Source organism: Podarcis cretensis, assembly GCF_951804945.1.
Source record: "Podarcis cretensis genome assembly, chromosome: 12".
Classification (NCBI taxonomy): Eukaryota; Metazoa; Chordata; class Lepidosauria; order Squamata; family Lacertidae; genus Podarcis; species Podarcis cretensis.
The window spans coordinates 59,498,792-59,505,283 of NC_137181.1; the positions used below are offsets into that span (position 1 = coordinate 59,498,792).

Consider the following 6,492-nt stretch of genomic DNA (forward strand, 5'->3'; position numbering starts at 1 on the left):
GTGCTGCTGCTGCTGCTGCTGCTGTTGAGTGTCTTTGTTGCGCAACTCGCTCAAAGGAGAAACATTCTCTCAGTGAGTAGCCTCCAGTGTCTCTACCAGAAAGCTCAACTGACTCATCTGGGTTTCTTAAGTGAAATATTTGTTCCCCACTTTATAGAACAAATACCTATATAGTAATCCCTGTAGGCTGATGTCAGACGGAAGTCATAATTCTCTTTCACACAGTGCCCTTTTCTACTCACAATAACAACTTCCCAAAATCATACTGTGAACTAGGTGCAACAGGCTGCTTCTTGACCAGTGGCTGTAACTTTAAGCTCGTTTATGAGTAAGCCTCATTGGACACAGTGGGACTCACTTTTGAATAATCATGCATACAGTGCTTTTTTTCTTAAAAATTTTTTAGTTCAAGAAGGACACTGACAAACTGGAACGTGCCCAGAGGAGGGGAACCAAAATGGTCAAAGGCCTGGAAACGATGCCTTATGAGGAACGGCTAAGGGAGCTTTGTCAGTGTCCTTCTTGAACTGTGGTGCCCAGAACTGGACACAGTACTCCAGGTGAGGTCTGACCAGAGCAGAATACAGTGGCACTATTACTTCCCTTGATCTAGATGCTATACTCCTATTGATGCAGCCCAGAATTGCATTGGCTTTTTTAGCTGCCGCGTCACACTGTTGGCTCATGTCAAGTTTGTGGTCAACCAAGACTCCTAGATCCTTTTCACTGCTCTCAAGCCAGATGTCACCCATCTTGTATTTGTGCCTCTCATTTTTTTTGCCCAATACTTTACATTTCTCCCTGTTAAAATTCATCTTGTTTGTTTTGGCCCAGTTCTCTAATCTGTCAAGGTCGTTTTGAAGTGTGATCCTGTCCTCTGGGGTGTTAGCCACCCCTCCCAGTTTGGTGTCATCTGCAAATTTGATCAGGATGCCCTTGAGTCCATCATCCAAGTCGTTGATAAAGATGTTGAATAAGACCGGGCCCAAGACAGAACCCTGTGGCACCCCACTAGTCACTCTTCTCCAGGATGAAGAGGAACCATTGATGAGCACCCTTTGGGTTCGGTCAGTCAGCCAGTTACAAATCCACTGAGTGGTAGCATAGTCAAGTCTGCATTTTACCAGCTTCTTTACAAGAATATCATGGGGCACCTTGTCAAATGCCTTGCTGAAATCAAGGTAGGCTACATCCACTGCGTTCCCTTCATCTACCAGGCTTGTAATTCTGTCAAAAAACGAGATCAGGTTAGTCTGACATGACTTATTTTTCAGAAATCCATGCTGACTATTGGTGATCACAGTATGAAATCATATAATTGTACAGTTGGAAGGGACCACAAAGGTCATTTAATTCAACCCCTGCAATGCAGGAATCTTTTGCCCAACATGGGGCTCAAACTTACATCCCTGGGATTAAGAGTCTCATGCTCTACCAACTGAGCTATTGGAAGGAAATGAGAGTTGCCTTTACTGTCCTTCTAATCCAACAAGTAAGAAACTGCAAGACTCCAGATCACATCAGACCAGGACAGCATGGCCACTTGGTGGGGATGATGGGCATTGTAGTCCTGCGGTGTCTAGACGAATACAGATTCCCTACCCCTAACCTAAATGAGCTCATCATGCATTCTGCTTACAATGTGATTCCTGAGTAGGTAGATAGGCAATAATTATTACTAATAGATAATAGATGTACATAACTAATCTAAGAGGGAAGAAGGAAAAAGTTGGCTGGGGGCAGGGGTGACAGTGGTGAAATAGCACCCGAAGAACCAGTTTACAAACAAACAAGCAAACAAGCAAACAAACAAACAATTATTATATTTGTAGTGCCTAAAAATGAAATTTCCACTCCATCAAGTAACTACTTTTGACCTGAAAATCAAAAGTAGCAAAGATTCAGCACAGCCCTGTCTAATTTCCTTTGGATCACAAAGAAAGCATGAAAAGTGTGAAGATGGGATTCACTGAAGACATTTAAAGTATGTTAAAAAGAGAGCTTTGGGATAGCATGCCCATCCCAGCACAGTCATTTCCACTGATTCTTCACCTTCCACCAACAGCCCAGAGGCACTTTCAGTGAGTCAGTGGTCATTTTCCCCAGTATCCAACACACTCAGCCAGAGAGCATTGGGATAATTTGCCTTGAGAAATCAGCACTGCCAGAAGCAAATTCTTATGGGCCTTATTCTCTGTCAGTCTTTTCCATTGCTATACCCACCCCATCCCCCCAACAAACACCTGTAATTTTCCTTTGAGGTCATTGCATAAAGGTTATCTTGCTCTGAGATAGCAAAGTGGAATTTTACCAATGGGAATGGTGATTCCTGATCCTATTCTGAGTCTTGAGTATGTTAAAGGGTTTCATCTTGCAACTTCCGTTGAGGGTGGAGATAGATTTTGGAGTAGGTGGAGGCAAAGGATTTGCTTCAATAAATACAACCGAAGATCACTTCCCATGGGATACTTCAGCTTGTTTCTCAGTTGCTTGCCCATTACCAGGAGCTGATAGCCAACAATGTTGCCCAAAATTGCAATTCTCTCAGCATTAGCTCTTGTTCTGATCATACAAGGTAAGCAAAATACTTTAAGGAATATTAGTGTTAGCATTTCGTTAAATTCTTCTAATACTAGATGGAAAAGATAATTGTGCCTTAACATTCTGGGATGATGATTATTTCTGAGTACATTGCCATAGGAGTTTGGTGTATGTCAGTACCCAGGTTCTTGATATCTGGTAACAGCAGACACCTGGCATTTTATAAATGTTGCTGTTTTTAATTTTCCAGAGGCTTCTCTTGCCCCTGTGACCCAGGAACCAACCACAGGACCAAGCGAGGGGACAACGCTTGAGTCAAGCAAAGAACCAGGTGGCGAAGAAAGCACAGAAGAGCCGACTGGTGAAACAAGCTTAGGACCAAGCGCAGGGCCAAGTGAGGAGCCCAGCACACAGCCGAGAGAGAGCGAAGAGCCGAGTGGCGAAGCAAGCGGAGAAGCAAGCGGGGAAGCGAGCGGAGAAGCGAGCGGAGAAGCGAGCGGGGAAGCGAGCGGAGAAGCAAGTGGGGAAGGAAGTGGGGAAGGAAGCGGGGAAGGAAGCGGAGAAGGAGGTTCACATCTTATTCAACTAGGCACAGAGGCAAGCAAAGAGCCAACCAAGGAGCCAAGTACAGAGCCAACTTCAGAGGCCGCCCCAGAGATCAGCGTAGAATCAGGAGATTTTTCACTTATCCTGCCAACTGAAGAAACCCATGGAGATGCAAGCAAAGAGCCAAGCATAGAGCCAAAACCAACTGCAGCGTAAATGGACGAGTCAAGTAAGTTATTTCTGCAATTACTGTGACCTTGTTAGCAACAGTTTCCCTTCTTAGAACTGGTTTGTATGTGACACTTTGACAAGGACTGGCATCCTCTAAGAGAATACCCCACTTCCCAGCTCCGGTCGCCACATGATTTAATGATGGTGTTAACCAGTAGGATAGATAGACTCAATGCCCTGTTCCCAACAGACACAGTAATTTGTAATAAAGTATAGGAGTGGAGATGAGAAACTCAGTGTGGCAATGTCACTCCGACAAGTCTAACAGAGAGACTATGGGGCCTTCCAGATATTGTTAGGTTGCAGCTCCCATTGTCCCTGCCCATTCAACATGCGCGCGCGCGGGGGGGGGGGGGGGGGCTAGTGAAAATTGGAACCCAACATCGGGGAGGGGGGGCGGACCACACTGACTACCCCGATAAAGGCCGCCTCTTGTACTTAATAGATATGAGGATTCCTGAATTCTGTAGAAGCAGGAAACCCCAGACCATGATGAGTTCCATGCTCATCAGTTCACTGTTAAGTGGCCCCCTGCAACAATCACAGGGGTTGTCTTTTTACATGCTGCATGTGAGTTAGCAGTACACCTGGCCAACTTATCACTGGCTATTGTGCAGGAAAACAGCATGCACAATCCTTCTCCACCATAACCAAGTTGTGTAAGCTAGGATTAAGGAAATGAGTAGTATAAAGCTGAGACTTCCAATCCTAGGATTCTACTTTTTTAAGATTCCTTTTGGCACAGACACAGTAGCTTACAGGCCAATGCTAAGCTTGTTTACTTTAGAGGCAAGTAGTCCCTCTTAAGTTAAATGGGACTTGTTCTCTGCTAAATGTGTTTAGGGTCATAACCTTACGGCAGAAGTGGAGATACGTCTACTCAGAAGTAAGGCCCACCAAGTTCCATATGTGATTTGCAACTTAAATCTCTCTTTTCTACTGACTTGGTCCATAAAAGGTAAAGGTACCCCTGCCCGTATGGGCCAGTCTTGACAGACTCTGGGGTTGTGCGCCCATCTCACTTAAGAGGCCAGGGGCCAGCGCTGTCCGGAGACACTTCCGGGTCACGTGGCCAGCGTGACATCGCTGCTCTGGCGAGCCAGAGCCGCACACGGAAACGCCGTTTACCTTCCCGCTGGTAAGCGGTCCCTATTTATCTACTTGCACCCGGAGGTGCTTTCGAACTGCTAGGTTGGCAGGCGCTGGGACTGAGCAGCGGGAGCGCACCCCGCCGCAGGGATTCGAACCGCCGACCTTTCGATCGGCAAGCCCTAGGCGCTGAGGCTTTAACCCACAGCGCCACCTGCGTCCCTAGGTCATGCTAAAATAGCATCACAGGAGCAACTTTAGCTAGAATTTTGGATGTGAATTTGGAGGGGGGACTGAAAGCATGGAGGATTCCTCTCTCCTTCCTCCCCCCTCATCTGTCATCTCCCCTCTTCCTTCCAGCAAATTTTATGTGGGTGGGGAGGGTAAGATAACTGGACCACAAAGAAAAGGTGTCATGTGTGTCTTCTGTGTCAGGAGGTTTGGAGAATCATATTCTGCGCTCAGGGCGTGAGGCAGCATCCCTAAATGAAACTTTGGTGCAAGAAATAAGCTCCGTGCTAAACGTTTAACATAGACGGATGTCATGAAAGAGCCTAGTTTCTTTTAACCAGAACCAAGACAAGCAGAGGATAAGATCATGGGGACGCCACCTTTTCTCCTGTGTGATTAGGTTTAGGGGCAAATTAGATGTATGCTGAGAAGTCAGTGCTTCTACCTATATTTTTAATAGGCAAATAATTTGACTAAATACTAATCCCACATATTGCCTGCATCACAGTGAGGAGTATAGAAATCCAGTCTGCTTTTCTGTGTGGCATCTGTAAATTTTTAACTTAATGACTTCCTTCTTTCCTTTTGCCTTTACTTACTTACACTTGGGTGTGTGTTCTGCCATCTTTGCGCCAGCAGTTAAGGCCCAAGTTCTCTATCAGTATTACCACTGTTTTCTGGCAGAGCACTCCAGACAAGTAGAAATTCTGCAGGCTAAAGGCCCAATAAAGTTTGCTAGCTGATAGCCTTACAGGAGCCCTGCCAGTGGGGGCTGGGAAACACGCAAGACCAACCCCATTGGGCAATGAGACAATTATTTACTCACCAGAACACAGCTGTTAGCAGTGACGAACAGTCAGATCATGTGTTCCCATCACCACCACATGCTCTCTACACAACATGGAAGTAATGTCAGAGAATAAAAATGCACTTTAGAAACTTAAATATCAAATTCATTTGCTGTTGCCTCTAAAATTTCCTTAGGAATCACATGTACAAACTTTTAGTCTAAGTGATAATAAATTGGGGATTGGTACTCCAGCTTTGTTAATCATGCTTAAATGAATCTAGAATCTCTGTGCAACTTTATTGCCATGGAAATGGCCCCCTGTGCAGCCTTGCTTTTCTCTGATCTTTGTCTTGTGTTTTTGTCTTCAGAATAAAAAGAAAATGAATCCAGAAAGAGAACCTGAATTGATGTCTTCCTGATTGTCTTGATTGAAGTTGCCCTCCAGTAAATGTAGGTTTAATGCCAACAAGCCTTAAACCTAATTGGTTGGGTTTCAGATAAATAAGTATCTGGTGGTTTATCCCACCCAGTCCACTACATTTTGTTTGTTATTTATTAAACTGTGACATGCCAGACAGCTCGCAGTGGACTTGTAGCAGTTATACTGTGTTAATGCTACTATCACTTTCCCCTCCAATCATCTCCCACAGCGATGGGCTGTCTCTATTGTATGTGCCGTCTGCTTTGCAAACTAAAATAAAAATGGAATGACATTATCCCCCTTTGTACTGTGCTGTGTTACTGTTTCCAAGCCTTTCCCAGTTTGCCATTCCTTACAAGTCAGTCTTTACCCTATAGACTTGTAGCCTCATGTTGCAGGAATTTATGTATAGGTTTGGAGGGGTTGCCCCTCCAGCAGATACCATGCACATGCAGCCCACTACCAAAATCAGCACAATCACTTTTGTGACATTTGTGATTTGTCCCCAAAAAACACTTCATCACAGTTTCTTCCTATCTATTCAAAGGGCCTTTGCTGCACAATATCAAATGTAACAATTAACTGATAAGTGTATCTATGTACTGGGTCAGTGGGAAAACATCAGAAATTCATATAGACATGT

At 44.8% G+C, this 6,492-nt stretch overlaps 1 long non-coding RNA gene across 1 annotated transcript; it reads left to right on the forward strand.

Annotated features, from left to right (window-relative positions):
* The first annotated feature begins 2,459 nt into the window (after positions 1-2,459).
* Positions 2,460-6,144, forward strand: LOC307199683. Its single transcript, XR_013832118.1, has 3 exons — positions 2,460-2,575; positions 2,792-3,316; positions 5,797-6,144. It is a non-coding gene; the product is annotated as an uncharacterized lncRNA (long non-coding RNA).
* The last annotated feature ends 348 nt before the right edge of the window (positions 6,145-6,492 follow it).